Source organism: Bombus affinis, unplaced genomic scaffold (assembly GCF_024516045.1).
Source record: "Bombus affinis isolate iyBomAffi1 unplaced genomic scaffold, iyBomAffi1.2 ctg00000137.1, whole genome shotgun sequence".
Lineage (NCBI taxonomy): Eukaryota > Metazoa > Arthropoda > Insecta > Hymenoptera > Apidae > Bombus > Bombus affinis.
The window spans coordinates 7,813-31,222 of NW_026108863.1; the positions used below are offsets into that span (position 1 = coordinate 7,813).

At 38.8% G+C, this 23,410-nt stretch overlaps 2 long non-coding RNA genes across 3 annotated transcripts; one reads left to right on the forward strand and one right to left on the reverse strand.

The window, feature by feature from the left end:
- Nucleotides 1–636: 636 nt before the first annotated feature.
- Nucleotides 637–8,995, forward strand: LOC126927544 (uncharacterized). Of its 2 annotated transcripts, none has more exons than XR_007715590.1 (3): nt 637–887; nt 1,503–1,590; nt 2,361–2,401. It is a non-coding gene; the product is annotated as an uncharacterized LOC126927544 (long non-coding RNA). The 2 variants fall into 2 exon arrangements; XR_007715589.1 differs by lacking the exon at nt 2,361–2,401 and adding an exon at nt 8,934–8,995 and having other exon boundaries at nt 638–887; nt 1,503–1,583.
- Nucleotides 8,995–9,456, reverse strand: LOC126927546 (uncharacterized). The gene is made up of 2 exons (XR_007715592.1): nt 9,400–9,456; nt 8,995–9,315 (listed from the first exon to the last, which is right to left on the reverse strand). It is a non-coding gene; the product is annotated as an uncharacterized LOC126927546 (long non-coding RNA).
- Between the last annotated feature and the right edge of the window lie 13,954 nt (nt 9,457–23,410).

Here is a 23,410-nt window from a genome sequence, read left to right on the forward strand (position 1 = left end):
GTCGAAATTCCTCCAACACAAGAGTAATAACGAACAGGTTTCGTCAAAATCGTGTAATGATTGCGATTTGCGAGCTGCTCTGCTTGTTTCGAAAATAATAACGCGGTGCACTACATAAGGCATGTAGAATGCAATGAAAATATCGTTTAATCGTCGAAATTCCTCCAGCAGAAGAGAAATAACGCACAGTTTTCGTCAAAATCGATTAAATCGTTACGATTAGCGAGCTGCTGTGCCTGATTCGACGTTAAAAATGGCTTGCACTACATTCGGCGTGTAAAATTCAATGAAAACAGCGTTTAAACGTCGAAATTTCTCCAACAGAGGAGCAATAACGCTCAGTTTTCGACAAAATCGAGTAAATGATTGCGATTTGCGAGCTGCTCTGTGTTTCGAAAATAATAACGCTGTGCACTACATAAGGCGTGTAGAATGCAATGAAAATAGCGTTTCATCGTTGAAATTCCTCCAGCAGAAGAGAAATAACGCACAGTTTTCGTCAAAATCTATTAAATCGTTACGATTGGGCGAGCTGCTGTGCCTGATTCGACGTTAAAAATGGCTTGCACTACATTCGGCGTGAAAATTCAATGAAAATAGCGTTTAAAACGTCGAAATTCCTCCAACAGAGGAGAAGTAACGCTCAGCTTTCGACAAAATCTAGTAAATGATTGCGATTTGCGAGCTGCTCTGCTTGTTTCGAAAATAATAACGCTGTGCACTACATAAGACGTGTAAAATGCAATGACAATAGCGTTCAAACTACGAAATATCTCCAACAGGAGCGAAATAATGTTTACTTTTCGTCAAAATCGAGTAAATGGTTGCGATTTGCGAGCTGCTGTGCTTGTTTCGAAGCTAAAAACGGCGTGCACTACATTCGGCGTGTAAAATGCAATGAAAATAGCGTTGAAAACGTCGAAATTCCTCCAACAGAAGAGAAATGACGCACAGTTTACGTCACAATCGATTAAATCGTCACGATTTGCGAGATGCTGTGCCTGATTCGACGTTAAAAACGGCTTGCACTACATTCGGCGTGTAAAATTCAATGAAAATAGAGCATAAACGACGAAATTCCTCCAACAGAAGAGAAATAACAATCAGTTTTCGTCAAAATCGAGAAAATGGTTACTATTTGGGAGCTGATGTGCCTGTTTTCGATGCCAAAAACGGCTTGCACTACATTCGGCGTGCAAAATGCAATGAAAATAGCTTTTAAACGTCGAAATTTCTCCAACAGAAGGGTAATAACGCTCAGTTTTCTCTAAAATCGAGTAAATGGTTACAACTTGCGTGCTACTTCGCCTGTTTCGACGTTAGAAATGGCTTGCACTACATTCGGCAAGTAAAATGCAATTAAAATAGCGCTTAAACGTCCAAATTCCTCCAACAGAATAGAAATAACTCGCAGTTCACGTCGAAATCGAGTAAATGGTTACGATTTGCGTGCTGCTACGCCTGTTTCGACGTTAAAAATGGCTTGCACTATATTCGGCGAGTAAAATTCAATGAAAATAGCGTTTAAACGTCGAAATTCCTCCAACAGAAGAGAAATAACGCACAGTTTTCGTCAAAATCGAGTAAGTGGTTGCGACTTGCGTGTTGCACTGCTTGCTTCGACGTCAAAAACTACCTGCACTACATTCGGCGTGTAAAATTCAATGAAAATAGCGTTTGAACGACGAAATTCCTCCAGCACAAGAGAAATAACGCACAGCTTTCGACAAAATCGAGTAAATGATTGCGATTTGCGAGCTTCTCTGCTTGTTCGAAAATAATAACGTGGTGCACTACATAAGGAGTGTAGAATGCAATGAAAATAGCGTTTAATCGTTGAAATTCCTCCAGCAGAAGAGAAATAACGCACAGTTTACGTCAAAATCGATTAAATCGTTACGATTGGCGAGCTGCTGTGCCTGATTCGACGTTAAAAATGGCTTGCACTACATTCGGCGTGTAAAATTCAATGAAAATAGCGTTTAAACGTCGAAATTTCTCCAACAGAGGAGAAATAACGCTCAGTTTTCGACAAAATCGAGTAAATGCTTGCGATTTGCGAGTTGCTTTGCTTGTTTCGAAAATAATAACGCTGTGCACTATATTATGCGAGTAAAATGCAATGAAGATAGCGTTTAATCGACGAAATTCCTCCAGCAGAAGAGAAATAACGCACAGTTTTTCGTCAAAATCGATTAAATAGTTAGGATTGGCGAGCTGCTGTGCCTGATTCGACGTTAAAAATGTCTTGCACTACATTCGGTGTGTAAAACTCAATGAAAATAACGCTAAAACGTCGAAAATTTTGGAAAAACGGAAGAGAAAATATCTCTCAGTTTACGTCAAAATCGACTAAATAGTTACGATTTGTGTGCTGCTGCGCCTGTTTCGACGTTAAAAAATGGCTTGCACAACATTCGGCGTGTAAAATTCAAGGGAAATAGCGTTTAAAAAACGTCGAAATTCCTCCAACACAAGAGTAATAACGAACAGGTTTCGTTAAAATCGATTAAAACGTTACGATTTGCGAGCTGCTGTGCCTGATTCGACGTTAAAAATGGCTTGTACTACATTCGGCGTGTAAAATTCAATGAAAATAGCTCTAAAACGTCGAAATTTTTGGAAAACGGAAGAGAAATAACTCTCAGTTTACGTCAAAATCGACTAAATGGTTACGATTTGTGTGCTGCTGCGCCTGTTTCGACGTTAAAAATGGCTTACACTACATTCGGCGTGTAAAATTCAATGAAAATAGCGCTAAAACGTCGAAATTCTTGGAAAATGGAAGAGCAATAACTCGCAGTTTACGTCAAAATCGACTAAATAGTTACGATTTGTGTGCTGCTGCGACTGTTTCGACGTTAAATATGGCTTGTACTACATTCGGCGTGAAAATTCAATGAATATAGCGTTTAAACGTCGAAATTCCTCCAACACAAGAGTAATAACGAACAGGATTCGTCAAAATTTAGTAATGATTGCGATTTGCGAGCTGCTGTGCTTGTTTCGAAGCCAAAAACGGCTTGCACTACATTCGGCGTGTGAAATGCAATGAAAATAGCGTTCAAACTTCGAAATGTCACCAACAGGAGCGAAATAACGTTTGCATTTCGTCAAAATCGAGTAAATGGTTGCGATTAGCGAGCTGCTGTGCTTGATTCGAAGCCAAAAACGGCGTGCACTACACTCGGCGTGTAAAATACAATGAAAATAGCGTATAAACGTCTAAATTCCTCCAACAGAAGAGAAATAACGCGCAGTTTTCCTCAAAATCGATTAAAACGTTACGATTTGCGAGCTGCTGTGCCTGATTCGACGTTAAAAAGGCTTGTACTACATTCGGCGTGTAAAATTCAATGAAAATAGCGCTAAAACGTCGAAATTTTTGGAAAACGGAAGAGAAATAACTCTAAGTTTACGTCAAAATCGACTAAATGGTTACGATTTGTGTGCTGCTGCGCCTGTTTCGACGTTAAAAATGGCTTACACTACATTCGGCGTGTAAAATTCAATGAAAATAGCGCTAAAACGTCGAAATTCTTGGAAAACGGAAGAGAAATATCTCTCAGTTTACGTCAAAATCGACTAAATAGTTACGATTTGTGTGCTGCTGCGACTGTTTCGACGTTAAATATGGCTTGCACTACATTCGACGTGTAGAATGCAATGAAAATATCGTTTAATCGTCGAAATTCCTCCAGCACAAGAGAAATAACGCACAGCTTTCGACAAAATCGAGTAAATGATTGCGATTTGCGAGCTGCTCTGCATGTTTCGAAAATAATAACGCTGTGCACTACATAAGGAGTGTAGAATGTAATGAAAATAGCGTTTAATCGTCGAAATTCCTCCAGCAGAAGAGAAATAACGAACAGTTTTCGTCAAAATCGATTAAATCGTTACGATTGGCGAGCTGCTGTGCCTGATTCGACGTTAAAAATGGCTTGCACTACATTCGGTGTGTAAAATTCAAAGAAAATAGCGTTTAAACGTCGAAATTTCTCCAGCAGAGGAGAAATAACGCTCAGTTTTCGACAAAATCGAGTAAATGACTGCGATTTGCGAGCTGCTCTTCTTGTTTCGAAAATAATAACGCTGTGCACTACATAAGGCGTGTAGAATGCAATGAAAATAGCGTTTAATCGTTGAAATTCCTCCAGCAGAAGAGAAATAACGCACAGTTTTCGTCAAAATCTATTAAATCCTTACGATTGGCGAGCTGCTGTGCCTGATTCGACGTTAAAAATGGCTTGCACTACATTCGACGTGAAAATTCAATGAAAATAGCGTTTAAACGTCGAAGTACCTCCAACACAAGAGTAATAACGAATAGGTTTCGTCAAAATCGTTTAATGATTGCGGATTTGCGAGCTGCTGTGGCTAGTTTCGAAAATAATAACGCGGTGCACTACATAAGGCGTGTAGAATACAATGAAAATATCGTTTAATCGTCGAAATTCCTCCAGCAGAAGAGAAATAACGCACAGTTTTCGTCAAAATCGATTAAATCGTTACGATTGGCGAGCTGCTGTGCCTGATTCGACGTTAAAAATGGCTTGCACTACATTCGGCGTGTAAAATTCAATGAAAACAGCGTTTAATCGTCGAAATTTCTCCAACAGAGGAGAAATAACGCTCAGTTTTCGACAAAATCGAGTAAATGATTGCGATGTGCGAAAAGCTCTGCTTGTTTCGAAATAATAACGCTGTGCACTACATAAGGCGTGTAGAATGCAATGAAAATATCGTTTAATCGTCGAAATTCCTCCAGCACAAGAGAAATAACGCACAGCTTTCGACAAAATCGAGTAAATGATTGCGATTTGCGAGCTGCTCTGCATGTTTCGAAATAATAACGCTGTGCACTACATAAGGAGTGTAGAATGTAATGAAAATAGCGTTTAATCGTCGAAATTCCTCCAGCAGAAGAGAAATAACGAACAGTTTTCGTCAAAATCGATTAAATCGTTACGATTGGCGAGCTGCTGTGCCTGATTCGACGTTAAAAATGGCTTGCACTACATTCGGTGTGTAAAATTCAAAGAAAATAGCGTTTAAAAACGTCGAAATTTCTCCAGCAGAGGAGAAATAACGCTCAGTTTTCGACAAAATCGAGTAAATGACTGCGATTGCGAGCTGCTCTTCTTGTTTCGAAAATAATAACGCTGTGCACTACATAAGGCGTGTAGAATGCAATGAAAATAGCGTTTAATCGTTGAAATTCCTCCAGCAGAAGAGAAATAACGCACAGTTTTCGTCAAAATCTATTAAATCCTTACGATTGGCGAGCTGCTGTGCCTGATTCGACGTTAAAAATGGCTTGCACTACATTCGACGTGAAAATTCAATGAAAATAGCGTTTAAACGTCGAAGTACCTCCAACACAAGAGTAATAACGAATAGGTTTCGTCAAAATCGTTTAATGATTGCGATTTGCGAGCTGCTGTGCTAGTTTCGAAAATAATAACGCGGTGCACTACATAAGGCGTGTAGAATACAATGAAAATATCGTTTAATCGTCGAAATTCCTCCAGCAGAAGAGAAATAACGCACAGTTTTCGTCAAAATCGATTAAATCGTTACGATTGGCGAGCTGCTGTGCCTGATTCGACGTTAAAAATGGCTTGCACTACATTCGGCGTGTAAAATTCAATGAAAACAGCGTTTAATCGTCGAAATTTCTCCAACAGAGGAGAAATAACGCTCAGTTTTCGACAAAATCGAGTAAATGATTGCGATGTGCGAAAAGCTCTGCTTGTTTCGAAAATAATAACGCTGTGCACTACATAAGGCGTGTAGAATGCAATGAAAATAGCGTTTAATCGTTGAAATTCCTCCAGCAGAAGAGAAATAACGCACAGTTTACGTCACAATCGATTAAATCGTCACGATTTGCGAGATGCTGTGCCTGATTCGACGTTAAAAAACGGCTTGCACTACATTCGGCGTGTAAATTCAATGAAAATAGAGCATAAACGACGAAATTCCTCCAACAGAAGAGAAATAACAATCAGTTTTCGTCAAAATCGAGAAAATGGTTACTATTTGGGAGCTGATGTGCCTGTTTCGATGCCAAAAACGGCTTGCACTACATTCGGCGTGCAAAATGCAATGAAAACAGCTTTTAAACGTCGAAATTTCTCCAACAGAAGGGTAATAACGCTCAGTTTTCGTCAAAATCGAGTAAATGGTTACAATTTGCGTGCTACTTCGCCTGTTTCGACGTTAGAAATGGCTTGCACTACATTCGGCAAGTAAAATGCAATTAAAATAGGGCTTAAACGTCCAAATTCCTCCAGCAGAATAGAAATAACTCGCAGTTCACGTCGAAATCGAGTAAATGGTTACGATTTGCGTGCTGCTACGCCTGTTTCGACGTTAAAAATGGCTTGCACTATATTCGGCGAGTAAAATTCAATGAAAATAGCGTTTAAACGTCGAAATTCCTGCAACACAAGAGAAATAACGAAGAGGTTTCGTCAAAATCGAGTAGTGATTGCGATTTGCGAGCTGCTGTGCATGTTTCGACGCCAAAAGCGGCTTGCACTACATTCGGCGTGTAAAATGCAATGAAAATAGCGTTTAATCGTCGAAATTCCTCCAGCAGAAGAGAAATAACGCACAGTTTTCGTCAAAATCGATTGAATCGTTACGATTGGCGAGCTGCTGTGCCTGATTCGACCTTAAAAATGGCTTGCACTACATTCGGCGTGTAAAATTCAATGAAAATAGCGTTTAAACGTCGAAATTTCTCCAACAGAGGAGAAATAACGCTCAGTTTTCGACAAAATCGAGTAAATGATTGCGATTTGCGAGCTGCTCTTCTTGTTTCGAAAATAATAACGCTGTGCACTACATAAGGCGTGCAGAATGCAATGAAAATAGCGTTTAATCGTTGAAATTCCTCCAGCAGAAGAGAAATAACGCACAGTTTTTGTCAAAATCTGTTAAATCCTTACGATTGGCAAGCTGCTGTGCCTGATTCGACGTTAAAAATGGCTTGCACAACATTCGGCGTGAAAATTCAATGAAAATAGCGTTTAAACGTCGAAATTCCTGCAACACAAGAGTAATAACGAACAGGTTTCGTCAAAATCGTGTAATGATTGCGATTTGCGAGCTGCTCTGCTTGTTTCGAAAATAATAACGCGGTGCACTACATAAGGCATGTAGAATGCAATGAAAATATCGTTTAATCGTCGAAATTCCTCCAGCAGAAGAGAAATAACGCACAGTTTTCGTCAAAATCGATTAAATCGTTACGATTAGCGAGCTGCTGTGCCTGATTCGACGTTAAAAATGGCTTGCACTACATTCGGCGTGTAAAATTCAATGAAAACAGCGTTTAAACGTCGAAATTTCTCCAACAGAGGAGCAATAACGCTCAGTTTTCGACAAAATCGAGTAAATGATTGCGATTTGCGAGCTGCTCTGCTTGTTTCGAAAATAATAACGCTGTGCACTACATAAGGCGTGTAGAATGCAATGAAAATAGCGTTTCATCGTTGAAATTCCTCCAGCAGAAGAGAAATAACGCACAGTTTTCGTCAAAATCTATTAAATCGTTACGATTGGCGAGCTGCTGTGCCTGATTCGACGTTAAAAATGGCTTGCACTACATTCGGCGTGAAAATTCAATGAAAATAGAGCATAAACGACGAAATTCCTCCAACAGAAGAGAAATAACAATCAGTTTTCGTCAAAATCGAGAAAATGGTTACTATTTGGGAGCTGATGTGCCTGTTTCGATGCCAAAAACGGCTTGCACTACATTCGGCGTGCAAAATGCAATGAAAATAGCTTTTAAACGTCGAAATTTCTCCAACAGAAGGGTAATAACGCTCAGTTTTCTCTAAAATCGAGTAAATGGTTACAATTTGCGTGCTACTTCGCCTGTTTCGACGTTAGAAATGGCTTGCACTACATTCGGCAAGTAAAATGCAATTAAAATAGCGCTTAAACGTCCAAATTCCTCCAACAGAATAGAAATAACTCGCAGTTCACGTCGAAATCGAGTAAATGGTTACGATTTGCGTGCTGCTACGCCTGTTTCGACGTTAAAAATGGCTTGCACTATATTCGGCGAGTAAAATTCAATGAAAATAGCGTTTAAACGTCGAAATTCCTGCAACACAAGAGAAATAACGAAGAGGTTTCGTCAAAATCGAGTAGTGATTGCGATTTGCGAGCTGCTGTGCATGTTTCGACGCCAAAAGCGGCTTGCACTACATTCGGCATGTCAAATGCAATGAAAATAGCGTTTAAACGTCGAAATTCCTCCAACAGAAGAGAAATAACGCATAGTTTTCGTCAAAGTCGATTAAATAGTTACGATTTGCGAGCTGGTGTGCCTGATTCGACGTTAAAAATGGCTTGCACTACATTCGGCGTGTAAAATTCAATGAAAATAGCGCTAAAACGTCGAAATTCCTGGAAAACAGAAGAGAAATAACTCTCAGTTTACGTCAGAATCGAGTAAATGATTGCGATTTGCGAGCTGCTCTGCTTGTTTCGAAAATAATAACGCTGTGCACTACATAAGGCGTGTAAAATGCAAAGAGATTAGCGTTCAAACTACGAAATATCTCCAACAGGAGCGAAATAATGTTTACTTTTCGTCAAAATCGAGTAAATCGTTGCGATTTCCGAGCTGCTGTGCTTGTTTCGAAGCTAAAAACGGCGTGCACTACATTCGGTGTGTAAAATGCAATGAAAATAGCGTTTAAACGTCGTATTTCCTCCAACAGAAGAGTAATAACGCACAATTTCCGTCAAAATCGAGTAAATGGTTACGATTTGCGAGCTGCTGTGCCTGTTTCGAAGCTAAAAACGCCGTGCACTACACACGACGTGTAGAATGCAATGAAAATATCGTTTAATCGTCGAAATTCTTCCAGCAGAAGAGAAATAACGCACAGCTATCGACAAAATAGAGTAGTGATTGCGATTTGCGAGCTGCTGTGCTTGTTTCGAAGCTAAAAACGGCGTGCACTACTGTTACGTTCTGTTATGTTTGATTTGATTGTGCTATGCCTTCCGTGTTAGTCTAGACTAAATCCAGAAAAAATTTTTATTGTGTTATCTTGAGTTTAATCGGAAGGGGAAAATTGAAATGGTATGATTGTTTATGAAATATTAATCGAGATGTCCGATTAATATGGTAGTTGCTGCCACCAGAAATAGTCTAAGGACTATTTCGAAGAATTTCCTTTTATTATTATTATTTTCTTTAAGTTGAGAGTGTTAGTGTATGATGGGTATTGTTTGTCTATCGTGTCTTTTGGATTCCCAGTCTGGAAGTGCCTCTGTAAGCACCTTCTTGCCTGTAGGAAAACAAACGTTGTACCTTCGTCTGTTGTGTCTTTTGAATTCCCAGACTGGAAGTGCCTCTGTAAGCACTTTCTTGCCTGTAGGAAAACAAATCTATGTACCTTCGTCTGTCGTGTCTGTTGAATTTCCAGACTGGAAGTGCCTCTGTAGGCACTTTCTTTCCTGTAGGAAAACAAACCTTGTACCCTGTCTGTCGTGGGGTTTGAACTAGGTGAGAGTCTATTATCTACTAACTGGTGTTTAATTGGTAGCGTTGACTTACGTTTGATGCAACTGGCAAATGAATTCCACTTTTCGGCTAACCTGCTATGCGCAGGAATACTGGCACGGGAGAGGATTAAAGTTATTAGGGATAGAAAATTGGCAACGTATTTATTTCGTCTGACAGAGTTATGTTGGTTTAACTATATTTTAATTTATTCGTTGTTAGTTGATTAAAGGTAATACAATATCAGCAATAAGTATCGTCGGATGCAAATGTAGATATATTATACAGCGATGTACAATAAATAAATATTCTAGCTTCTAACTGGATAAATTTTACAAATGTTTGGTAGGATAATATTTATTCTTACCAATAAGATTAATAACAAACGCTATGGTGTGATGTGGGCGATGGCGAACGAGATCGAAAGGAATGCGCCTCGCAGTGTTCGGAAATTGGTGAATTTGAGGGCGAAAAACTAGGTGGTGAACCTTCGCGATTTGACTCTAATTCTTCGCGATGCCTCCTCTCTTCCTTTTTTATTTCTGCAGCAATTAATCGTTTGTACCAACGTTCGGCTCGCTTTTTGCTGAGGTGACTTTTATCTTTTCTATTCTTTCTTGATTTCGTCATGGAATTATATTTCGTTCTTGGCAACAAGTATATTCGTAAGTGGGTAAATGATTATTTTATTTGGTGACTGAGTTCACTGTAGACAATAAGTGTGGCCTCGTAGGCCTCACCCAAGGATGAGCAGTCTGCTAACGGTGGGAAGAGGAAAACGAAAACCTTAGATGTTTTCTGTGACGAAAACACCGTAATCACCGGTTGATACAGCGAACAATTTAAACAAAATAGATCGAAAGCTGATTGAGTTTATTCCAAACAATTCATTAAATGTTGAGCAGGAACGTTTATCTCAATTTTGTAATTATATTCTCTGTAAACAATCCGTGTGGCTTCGTAGGCCTCGCCCAAGGATGAGCAATCTGCTAACGGTGGGAAGAGGAAAACGAAAACCATAGATGTTTCCAATGATTGAAAACACCGTGATCACTGGTCGATACAGAGAATAATTGTCGTGAATTCAAGATGTTCGAATGAAGTTTTATGTGAGTTATTTACTTGATACTTTTATCTGTCAACTATAGCTGCCGACGGATACTTTCGTTTGAAGACAATTTTGTTCAATTAAAAGTAAAAAAAAAATTTGAGGGTGTACAATTTCGAATCTCCTACCTTGTTTGATTTGTGGAGTTGATCAGGTGTGAGTATGGTTTGGCGATGAATCGGTTTTAACAATTAAATTTTGTTTCGCGATTAGTTACTCGATGTTTCGGATTTTTGAACTTAATTAACAATTTTATTAAACGGAATTACAATATGTACTAGATTGTTTCTTTGACGCAGACGGATCGACTTGCGAATGAACAAAAGAACAAATGAATCACCGAATCTCAAGTTAATACCGAACTTTAAGTGCAATACTCTTACAATACTCTTTAAGTTAAACTCACTGTTTCCAATTAAGACTGACCTCTGACTGCTCTCAATTAAAACGGAACTCTAACTATTTTCAACACTACTTTCAATTAAAGTCTGAACTCGGTTAAACCAGCTCTGACCTCAATTAAAACTGCACTCCAACAACTCTCTATTGAGTACTGAATCTCTATTTATATTTTTCCTAATTGTCACGTGACCGATTATTTCTTTTGTAATTGTACCATTACTGTAGTACCGGGGCCAGAAGTCCTAAGGTATCGGCCGAACTGTAAACAATGTACCGTTGGGTCCTTTAAGTGGACAGTTTACGTGAAAAGGCTGCGTGACCTTGATCACGGGGGTTTCGGGATACCTGTTCCGAAGAACGGGAAAAGGTAGAGCGGGCAGAGCGTGTAGAGCGAGCAGAGCGTGTAGAGCGAGCAGAGCGTGTGGAGCGAGCAGAGCGTGTGGAGCGAGCAGAGCGTGCAGAGCGTGTGGAGTGTGCGGAGTGGACAGAGTTTGGATTGGGAAGCAGAAAGCTGCATGCGAGAATAGAACGTAGAACAGCATTGTAATCATTTCGTTGCTCTTAATAATATATATTAAATCAAAACATCATCACTTGTCCTTTCTCTCTAAGACCCATTTGGATACTACATTACTACGTGACAATTTTTGGATATCGTAACTACTTATTTCCGCTGGGGTTCTTGTTTTCTTGATTATCTCACCCTATGCTGAAATTTCGTCTTCTTGATCATCTCACGTTTTGCTTGGTGTTAATGATATACAAGGAGCTTGAAAGAATGTACATATAGCAGGTGGTCGTATTTTGCTGATGCTGCGTCTGCGTTCTTTCCATGGCCTGCGTTACTGATACCAGTGGAATGTGCCGGTCGCGTGGCTGCTTGCCCTTGCTGAGGTTGCATTTTGTGTATCATTTGCATTGTTTTGGTTATGTTTCGCTTGGTCTATGTACGATTTAGTAATGTATTACACACATATATATGTATATCTTCAGGATGTAATTTTCTAATAGGACAGACAATTTAATAAATTTTATGTTTATTATTAGAATATCGATCTCATATATGTATATATGAATAATTAACTATATTTAATAAATTTTATTAAAGAATTTGTATTTTGTGTATTGCGGTTATCTATGTTTTCGTTCTGGCACGTGCGGAGCGTGGGACGTGACAACAGCAGCTCGCAAATCGCAACCATTTACTCGATATTGACGATAACTGCGCGTTATTTCTCTTCTGTTGCTGGAATTTCGACGTTAATACGCTATTTTCATTGCATTCTACACTCCTTATGTAGTGCACCACGTTATTATTTTCGAAACAAGCAGAGAAGCTCGCAAATCGCAATCATTTACTCGATTTTGTCGAAAACTGAGCGTTATTTCTCCTCTGTTGGAGAAATTTCGACGTTTTAGCGCTATTTTCATTGAATTTTACACGCCGAATGTAGTGCAAGCCATTTTCAACGTCGAATCAGGCACACCAGCTCGCAAATCGTAACTATTTAATCGATTTTGACGAAAACTGTGCGTTATTTCTCCTCTGTTGGAGGAATTTCGAGGATTAAACGCTATTTTCATTGCATTTTACACGCCTTATGTAGTGCATAGCGTTATTATATTCGAAACAAGCAGAGCAGCTCGCAAATCGCAATCATTTACTCGATTTTGACGAAAAGTAAACATTATTTCGCTCCTGTTGGAGATATTTCGTAGTTTGAACGCTATTTTCATTGCATTTTTCACGCCTTATGTAGTGCACAGCGTTATTATTTTCGAAACAAGGAGAGCAGCTCGCAAATCGCAATCATTTACTCGATTTTGTCGAAAGCTGAGCATTATTTCTCCTCTGTTAGGGGAATTTCGAAGTTTAAGCGCTATTTTCATTGAATTCTACACGCAGAATGTAGTGCAAGCCGTTTGTAACGTCGAATCAGGCACAGCAGCTCGCAAATCGTAACCTTTTGCTTGATTTTGTCGAAAATTTAGCGTTATTTATCCTCTGTTGGAGGAATTTCGAGGTTTATACGCTATTTTCATTGAATTTTACACGCCGAATGTAGTGCAAGCCATTTTTAACGTAGAAACAGGCGAAGCAGCACGCAAATCGTAACCATTTACTCGATTTTGACGTGAACTGGGAGTTATTTCTCTTCTGATGGAGGAATTTGGACGCTTAAGCGCTATTTTAATTGCATTTTACACGCCGAATGTAGTGCAAGCCGTTTTTGGCGTCGAAACAGGCACAGCAGCTCGCAAATCGCATCCATTTACTCGATTTTGACGAAAAGTAAACATTATTTCGCTCCTGTTGGAGATATTTCGTAGTTTGAACGCTAATCTCTTTGCATTTTACACGCCTTATGTAGTGCACAGCGTTATTATTTTCGAAACAAGCAGAGCAGCTCGCAAATCGCAATCATTTACTCGATTTTGACGTAAACTGAGAGTTATTTCTCTTCTGTTTTCCAGGAATTTCGACGTTTTAGCGCTATTTTCATTGAATTTTACACGCCGAATGTAGTGCAAGCCATTTTCAACGTCGAATCAGGCACACCAGCTCGCAAATCGTAACTATTTAATCGATTTTGACGAAAACTGTGCGTTATTTCTCTTCTGTTGGAGGAATTTCGACGTTTAAACGCTATTTTTATTGAATTTTATATGCCGAATGTAGTGCAAGCCGTTTTTGGCTTCGAAACAAGCAGAGCATCTCGCAGATCACAAACATTTAGTCGATTTTGACGAAAAGTGAGCGTTATTTCGCTCCTGTTGGAGATATTTCGACATTCAAATGCTATTTTCTTTGCATTTTACGCGCCGAATGTAGTTCACGCCGTTTGTAGCGTCGAAACAAGCACAGCTGCTCGCAAATCGTATCCATTCGAGATATAATTTAACTTCTGATCAGTACGGTCGTTGCTGCCACCAGCAATATTCTAAGGACTATTTCAAAATCTTTTGTTTCCCTTTTTTATATATTTATATACTTTAATGGTGCTGATGTATTGTGAGTGCTGTTGCTATTGGCGATTAGTAGAAGTCAACGAGGTTTGTTCAACCCTCGAGGTGCGAAGGGCGTTCTCGAATTGGCGACTTATAGTACTCAACGAGTTTTGCTCACCCCCCTTGAAGCGAAACATGGTCTCTATTTGATTCAAAAGGTCGCTCTTTCTATAACAGCCTTATTGAAATCCCAGATTTCGCCCATTCATTGAGTGCATCAAGTTGAAATATTCCGAATTCTTGTATTCTCTAGACTTTATTTCAATAAATTATGTGTTCGTGGGTAGCGTTATTTGGCGTTTAAAGTGACTGGTAAATAAATTCCATCTTTCGTATAACCTGCTATGTGCAGGAATACTGGTACGGGAAAGGATTGAAGTTGCTCGGAATACATAATTGGTGTGGAGGTACGGGCTTATTCCGTCCGTCTGGGATATGTTATTATTTGTTCAATTCTTACTCGATAATAACAGCTACAGTGTTGACTATAAATGTCATAACATATAACATGCGCGTGTATACGTACAATTAATACTCAAATCTCTATTTGGATCGATCTTACAGGTATTTTGGTGTGTAATGGTTGGTATAGTTTAATTTCGTTAACGACAAAATCTATCTCTACCTGTCATGTCTGTGAATTCGTTTACTAAGGTGACTATTGTCTCTATGATTCATTCTTGCTTTTGCTTTTTAATATGATCAGAATGACATTGATGATCTTCTCTGTGTGAGATCTGTACAGTTCCGCAAGCCTTATCCATAGATGAGCGCGACATGTGCTAGTAGTGGAACGATGAAAACGAAGACCATAGGTGTTTTCTATGATTGAAAACACTGTAATCAGCGCAACGTTTGGCTCCATCAGATCACTAGTTATTTCAGCGAACGGTCGTTGCATATACAAAATGTCTTGGGCAAAATCCTTGTTAGTCGTATATTTGATATTCTTATTCGTTAATTGTAACTGCCAATGGATACTTTTATTCCGATTTCAATTAACGTACAACTGCGAAGTTATCAGAGAAGAGAATAGAAACTTTAAAATTCTCGGCTTAAGTGTATGCGGGGTCAATCGTGTTGTATCATACAATTCGGCGATAAATCGAACTTTGGCACTTATTCCGTTTGGACAATACTCAGAGTTAACAGTTATAAATTTTGTTTGAAACAATTATTCTAGAGACAACTGGCAGTGTGACGATGTAAACACTTTTAATTCCGATTAAGGCAAACTGGTAACCGTAGTTAATACATACAAATTTCAATTGAGACAGACTGACAGAGTAAAGGTGCAAACGCTTTTTATTGAAAAAGTTGTAACTCTATTTAATACTTTTAAAACATTTACTAACTTGATTTCAATCTAGACAGTCTGGGAACTCGTAATTAACACTTCTAAATTTCGATTGAAACAACTATTTGACGTATAAACTGACAGAGTGACGGCGTAAACACTTCTATTGTAAAGTGGTAACACGATGGTAACTAGATGGTAACTTTTGTTAATACTTATAAATTTTGATAGAGGAAAACTGGCAGAGTGACGGTGACACTTCGATTGACTAGATGGTAACTTATTGTCCTATGCTTATTACCACCATGCTTATTTATATTATGGATAATTGTCACGTGATAGGTTGCTCCCGTGGGAATCGCAATGCTGCGATGCAGATGTGTCTGGGACCTTCCATGTTGATGATGAGGTGTCTCAGGTATGCATATTCTTGCTGAAGTTTCGTCTGTGATGCATTTAAAATCTAGAATATATGTGAATGGTTCGAGACCACGCAGCCGACGTAGGGGTGTGAAGCGTCGTGAACGAAGGAAGATGTTGAAGGAGCAATTATCCATCCAAGTTGACACAGTGTCCCCTTCATCGGCGATGTGTCCTGATGATCCTTTGTTTGTTGACGTGACACAATTCGACGAGGACACTGTCGAGAATTTGCCAAGTCCCCCTTCTATCGAGGTCCTTGATACGGACGCTAGTGCGAAAGTTCGCTTCCCCGAGGAGGTTCCTGCCGAGGTTTTGGATGCTCATTGGCATCATCATTCATCTGGTCAGGGGGAGGATCCCCTGTTGTACGTTGATGGTGTATGGACAAGTTTCGTGCAATGTATTCTGACGTTCCGTGATGATTTTGGTTTTATTTGACAATAGTGCCGTTGTTTATCTATGTGTGTATTTGTGTTAATATGCCTAGGTGAATTCCCTCAAGTTAATTTACCAATAGGTGTTATTTAGTAGTGTAATTTTATATATTTTATATTCCATTTCATGTATATAATATGTATTTTACTTATTGTTGTAGATTTTCTTATGTTTAAATTTGTTACATATATGTCGGGTTGACGTTAAGATTAGAGTTAGGGTTAAGGGCGTGAAACGTATCCCCATTTGCATTAGACGTTATCGTTATGCAATTTAGGGGATATTTACTAGTGCAAAATGATTATGATAGAATTTGACAAGTAATCGCGATAATTAGATACTCTAGAAGCTAATGGCAATGATCCTAGGCTCAATAACGAATCCGCGGTCGACGGGATGATAGATGTACGTTCTCACTCTGACTCTTTGTTAACAAAACGTGAAATATTCACTGATTGTAAAGATGTTACTCTTTTCGTGATGAGATCGTACGAGAGAATGACTCCCCGTCCCGATGATGCCACCGAGGAAAAACTATATGTGGCGTGTCTAAGGATACGAGATCATCAGATTCGTCGAGGAAAGCCTTCGTTAGGAAGGTGAGGGAAATTGGCAATTGGTCAATCTCCATATCAGTGGTTAGAAGATGATGCTAACAGCCCTTGAGAGAAGGTTGCTAGCGGGAAGCGTCGTTCGTGGAAGGATAGATTTCTCTTACCTTCCCGTAGTTGGGACAAAGACTATTTGTCTGTTTCAAGGACTTTATATAACTGAAACTTAAGATCTAAAATTATAGAATAGAAAATTATAGAATTAATCCGTCGCCTAAATCCCAGGAAAGCACCGGGGCATCACTTAATATGTAATAAAGCAATCAAGGAACTTCCCATGAAAGGGATTTCACTCATCACATTTTTAATGCTATTCTCCGCCTTGAATATTATCTCAAGGCCTGAAAAATATCACTGATTACTTTCATCCCTAAACCCGGAAATCCAATATACGAAATTAGCTCCTATCGCCCAATTAGTCTTTTACCTACTTTGTCAAAACTATTCGAGAAGATGTTAACGAGTCGACTTCTTCCACTCCTAGAGGATTTGAAAACACTGTCAGATCATCAATTCGGTTTTCGGAAGCAATATTCCACAATAGAGCAAATTCAAATGCATAACACACAATATCAACTAAAGCCTAGAAAAGAAAAAATATTGCTCAGCGGTATTCTTTGACATTCAACAGGCATTTGACAAAGTATGGCATGAAGGGCTTCTTTACAAACTTAAAAAGTCCTACCACACACTTACTACTCCATCCTAAAGTGCTATTTAACCAAAAGACAATTCATGGTTAAATACTTAGACGCCACTACCACAACATTCCCAATAGAAGCTGGCATACCTCAAGATAGTGTCCTCGGACCCCTGCTGCCGATTTACCGATATCAACAGAAATAACTATAGCAACATTTGCTGATAACACAGCGCTATTAGCTTCCCAGGCAGACCCGATAATTGCTTCATCCACTCTCCAGCGATGTCTCGACTCTATGGAAAAGTGATTTCATAAATGGGGTTTCAAAATTAACGAAAACAAATCATGTAACATTCACGCTGCGAAAACAAACCTGCCCTCGGGTTACCATTAACAATACAACAATTCCTAACAAGGACTCAGTCAGATACCTGGGAATGACTCTAGACAGGATATTAACGTGGAAACAACACATCACAGACAAATCGAAGCAACTCAAGGACAAACTCAAAAAATTTTATTGACTCATTGGCCGTCGCTAAAACCTAAGCACGCAAAACAAAATTACGCTCTATAAGACCGTAATAAAACCTGTCTAGACCTGCGGAATCCAACTATGGAGAACAGCAAGTAATTCCAACATTGAAATACTTCAACACTTCCAATCGAAAACGCTAAGATCCCTAATAAATGCACCCTGGTATGTCACCAACGAAGCAATACATCGCGACCTCAAGATACACACAGTCAAAGAAGAAATATAGAAATGTAGCGGCACATGATTTAGAGGACAAATCAAATCATGTTATTGTTCTGTCCCGGAGCATCAAGACCGTTAAAATACAAGTAACGTAAACTCCGGGCAGAACAATGTCGCTGCTACAGGCAATCGTCGGGTCAGGACAAATTCAAATTTTTCGACTCTCCTCCGACCAGTATAAATAAACAGACACGTTTGCGGACGAGCAGAATATAGTACGGTATCGATCGAATATACACAGAAATCATCAGCACTAACGGGTATCTCCGCAATACTTGTATCTCCTGTACGTAGGCCTATTTAAGTATTTGAAATACATATAACGAGTTGTGACAGCAATAATTGCTCTTATCATTTCGCACTATCCTTAACCGGTTAAACCTCTACAGAAACATAGCAATAGATATAGCAAAAGTGTCATCAAACATCGAAACCTCCTTATTTCTAAATTACTTAACAAGTCCGACCAGATTCTCAGGGTAAAAAAACACTATCCGTTAGACCTAAGCACAAGATTTAATTAGATATTTAGATTAAGTAATATTTACCTATCTGTAATAATTATTTATAAATTATACTTATCTATAATAAGTATTAACTTATTATAAATAATTAGCCATGTCACTGCGCCATGCCAGAGAAAATTACTTATAATTCTCAATGCGAGAATTGACAGTAAAATAAAAAGTAAGTAAAAAAAAATAAAGAAATAAAGAGATCGGCATATGGGAGGCTGTACGATATGTCTTCGAAAATTTCGCAACCGCAGGCATTGCTCTCTCGTGAAAGCCTAGCAAACCCAATGCCAATCGTACCTATGAACGAAGCGAGTGATTAAGGAATTTTTAAGAAAAAAGTTTTTTGGCCAGAAGTCAGGCCTTACTCACACACATAGAATATTAGTTTATGTTGAACATTGTGAAAGCCTTTCTGAACCCAAAAGCACAATTACCTACACAACTACTTATACAACTACTTACTATACAACGACGTTCATAAATATCCTTTGCACATTCATATTGGGCTGACGTTTCGTAGACATTGCATTTTAGTTCTTCAGGATAAATTCGAAATTGAGTGGTTTAGGCCCCACTGTCTCCTTTACATCGTGCGATGTTTCAGTTGGCTGATCCAACTGGTGATTCAACCCGGAAGCTTTTTACAGAAAGACGTTTAATTTGATTGAGCAATCAAGTTGAAAAAGATCTTATCGGAAGTCCCATAACGTCCTTCTTCAAAAACATCTGCATACTGTCTTAAGAAACATCACAAAGCAATCGAAATATTGAAACATTCGAACAATTTGGACAGGGACAGAGGGTATAATATCAATCCGATTGGGCAACCTATCCTGCCAGCTTTTTAATTCGATTAACCAATTAAGTGAAGAAACTTTCGATAAGATATTCTGGGTTGAATATTCGGTTAGAACTTTCGATTTGAGTTATCAATTTGATCGACCAACCGAAACATCGCGTGACATAAAGGTGATAATGGGATCTGAATCCTCCGTTTCAGGTCTGCCCTGAAAAAATAGACTACAATGTCTACGAAACGTCAGCCCAAAATGCATGCTCAAAGTGCAAATGCAAAATTGAAACAGGATTGTTTATTCCGAAAAGCTAATATCAAAACTTTTATCAATTTTCGTTATATATTTCGGATTGTTACCATGCGTGAATAAAAATTCTGGCCAATTTAGTGCTTCTGTGAAAATTTGATTCAATCGTCACATTTTATATGAGATGAAGATTGCTCTCCGTGATTAAAATATCCTATTGTTTTTAAACAGAAAAAGCTGAATTTTTATTATTATCTTTGTTCTTATTTTATTTGTTCCATTTTTGGTTTCCCTCATACAAATTATAATATTCACTTATTATTTAGCAACGGTTCGTATATATAATTTTAAAACACGTGGGAACTTCAAATTTTAAGTATATCTCGAAAAATGAGAAAATACTAAATAGGACATTTTAATTCAAAAACTTAGCACATATTGAGCGGTTAAATGGTTCAACATAATTGCGATAGGTACTATGTAGGTTCGTCTACATTTGTTAAAAATTCATAACGTATAAAAATCATTTAATGAAAACAAAACACAACCATTAAAATGTCAATATGTTTTACAAAATAATTGCAAACTGATTTGTAATAAATTTTAATTTCGTATCTTTTTGTTAATTTATTATGACTAAACTAATGGACTGCCTTAATACTTCTACGTTGTTCTATAATGAACTACCAACAATTGTCAAACAAACTCTAGGCGACAATATGTTATATTGCAAACATGTCTCAATTGATAATAATTAATTAACGATACCTGTAATATCAAATGATTCAAAAGAATTTCGCAAAATGTTATTAAGCAAAATTAGTAAACATTTGACACTTTCACTGCTAACAGATACAATCGTTCCTTGGGATTATTCTAATATTAAATAGTTCAAATATAAAGTGTGGCGACACTCGACAGTAAACTTTCCAACGGTTTCTGTCCCGTGGCGGGCGACACAAAGACCCTATTCCTGCGGACAAGACGATTGTCAGATGCTGATACATTTGTACCGAATATTTTCAGCCAGAATAAGGACCCGCTATAAATCTTAGGATTTATTTTAGCTAATGTCCTCCAAAGAGATAAATAGCCTTTGTTTCATTAGTCTCTAAGTCTACCACCTACTACGGGAACACGCGAGGCTTCCCGCTAGCAATTTCCTCTCAAGGGTAGTTAGCATCATTTTCCAATGACCAACACAAAATTAGCCAATAAACAGTGACGTACATTTCCCTCACTTTCCGAACCAAAGCTTTACTCAACGAATCCGATGATGTTGCATCCTTAGACACACCCCATCCCAATTTTCCCTCGCAGCATCATCGTGACGGAAAGTTAGTTTGTTACAGAGAGTCGACACACAACAGTCGTTACAATTATACGGTCCGAGTCAATCAACAATCCAAGCCTTCGGCATCTCGCGCAATCATCGCCGAACTCTCGTCGCATCAAAACACATTGACCAGTAGCCGATCTGTTAACCGCGAATCGCGCACCATTAATAGTAACCGTGAGTTCTGCGCATCAGTGTACACCCTGAATATATTGTGAAATAAATATTTATTGCTGAATATATCTGAGTATTCCTTCCGCACCTATCACGACCTACCACCTCAAAAGTAATTCTAATAAAAACAAATTGCTATTGGTGTATCTTATGATCGGTAATGTTCCATTTTTTGTATAATTTCATTATTTCTTCATTGAACCTCAAACTGTTCTATAACATATTTAATGCGGTAGAAGTGAACGTACGCGTCATCAGGATTTCCTATTTTCTTAGGGGTAACGCGTGATTAAATGGACACATGTTATAAGAAAGTCCATTTATGCCATCAGGGACTTCCTTCGAAATTTTATGCGGCACTGAACATTATAAATAATCCTATACTAAATAAAACCTAAATAAAAGATTTCGGCTCCTCGGGCTGGTGCGAATACTTCAATATCACTACGTGCTAAACCATTGGTTTGTGACACATGTGTGAGCGTCGCCCGCTCGCTGCGCTCGTTCGAAAAACTATTGCTTAACCTAAAACTAATCCCTCTTGCTTACGTTTTTCGGTAAGGAGGCGATTTTTTTCAAATTTGCGAACGTATCGGATCGGTTGTGAGGATGGACTAGATTTTTACGAGCGAACAAAGTGAGCGAGCAACTATTACAATTTCCAAGCTATACATATACTTTATATTTCCTTGCATATATTTTGAGTATTTTCGACCTCCACGCTATATACATACTTTATATTTTCTTAAATATATTTTCTTTTATTTCCAGATTTTTTAATCCATTTTGGTCGTAACGTTGCAGTGTATTACGTCGAACTATAACTATGTGCGTTAAAATAATGACAAACCGTAGCTTTATGTAAGTAAACAATTCGATTAAAGCTTTACGCTCCTCGGATTGGTGCGAATATTTCAATGTGACTACGTACTAAACCATTGGTTTGTGACACATGTGTAAGCGTCGCCCGCATGCTGCGCTCGCTCGAAAAACTATAGCCTAACCTCGAACAAATCCCGCTTGCGTTTGTACTTCGATACGGGGGCTACGTTCTAAAAATTTACGAACGTGTCGGGTTGGTTGTGACGTTGGACTAGATTTTAACGAGCGAGCGGAGCGAGCGGACAACGATTATAATTTTCATGCTATACATGCACTTTATGTTTCCTTCCATAAATTTTCCGTATTATCAACTTCCACGCTATTCACATACTTTATATTTCCTTAAATATATGTCGGGTTGGCGTTAACATAAGAGTTAGGGTTAAGGGCGTGAAACGAATCCCTATTGGCGCTAGACGTGATCATTATGCAATAGAGGAGATATTTACTTGTGCAAATATGACAATGATGGAATTGGACAAGTAATCGCGATAATTAGATACTCGAGAAGCTAATGACAATGATCCTAGGCTCAATAACGAATCCACGGTCAACGGGATGACGAACTCTACTCTTCTTTAGCGTCTAAGTTGTACTCAATGTTAATGCATGGGGCAATCACAACGTATCTGAGGGTTACTTGAATCGTCGTTGAGATCATACGGGAGAGTGACTCTCCGTCTCGATGATGCCATCGAGGAAAACTATAATGGGTGTGTCTAAGGACATGAGATCCTCGGATTCGTCAAAGAAAGCTTTCGTTCTAAAAGTGAGGGAAATTAGCGCTGTTGCTAATTGGTCGATCTCCATATCGGCGTTTTAAAAGAGATGCTGGCCGCCCTTGATGGGAGGTTGTTGACGGGGGCATCGTTCGTGAAAGATAGGTTTCTCCTATCTTCCCGTAGTTGCAACAAAGTTGAAGGACTTCGCTTGACTAAATCTTAAGATTTATAGCGGGTCCTCACGTTAGCTAAACATACACTGCAAAGGCATGCCGACACCCGGCGATCATCTTACCCGGAAGACAAAATCTGCGTGTGGCGTGTAGCGGGACAGAAACCATTGAAGTATTTACTGCCACGTGTCGCTACGACTATTTCTTTTAAGGAGAGGTATAGAGTTACTCTGTGCCTTTGTTAGATAAAACATTCATCCCTTTGACCGCGGCTACGTTCGGCGACTGATTGTTGCCTCGAGCCCGAGCTCACTATCATAAATCTCAAATAAGTAC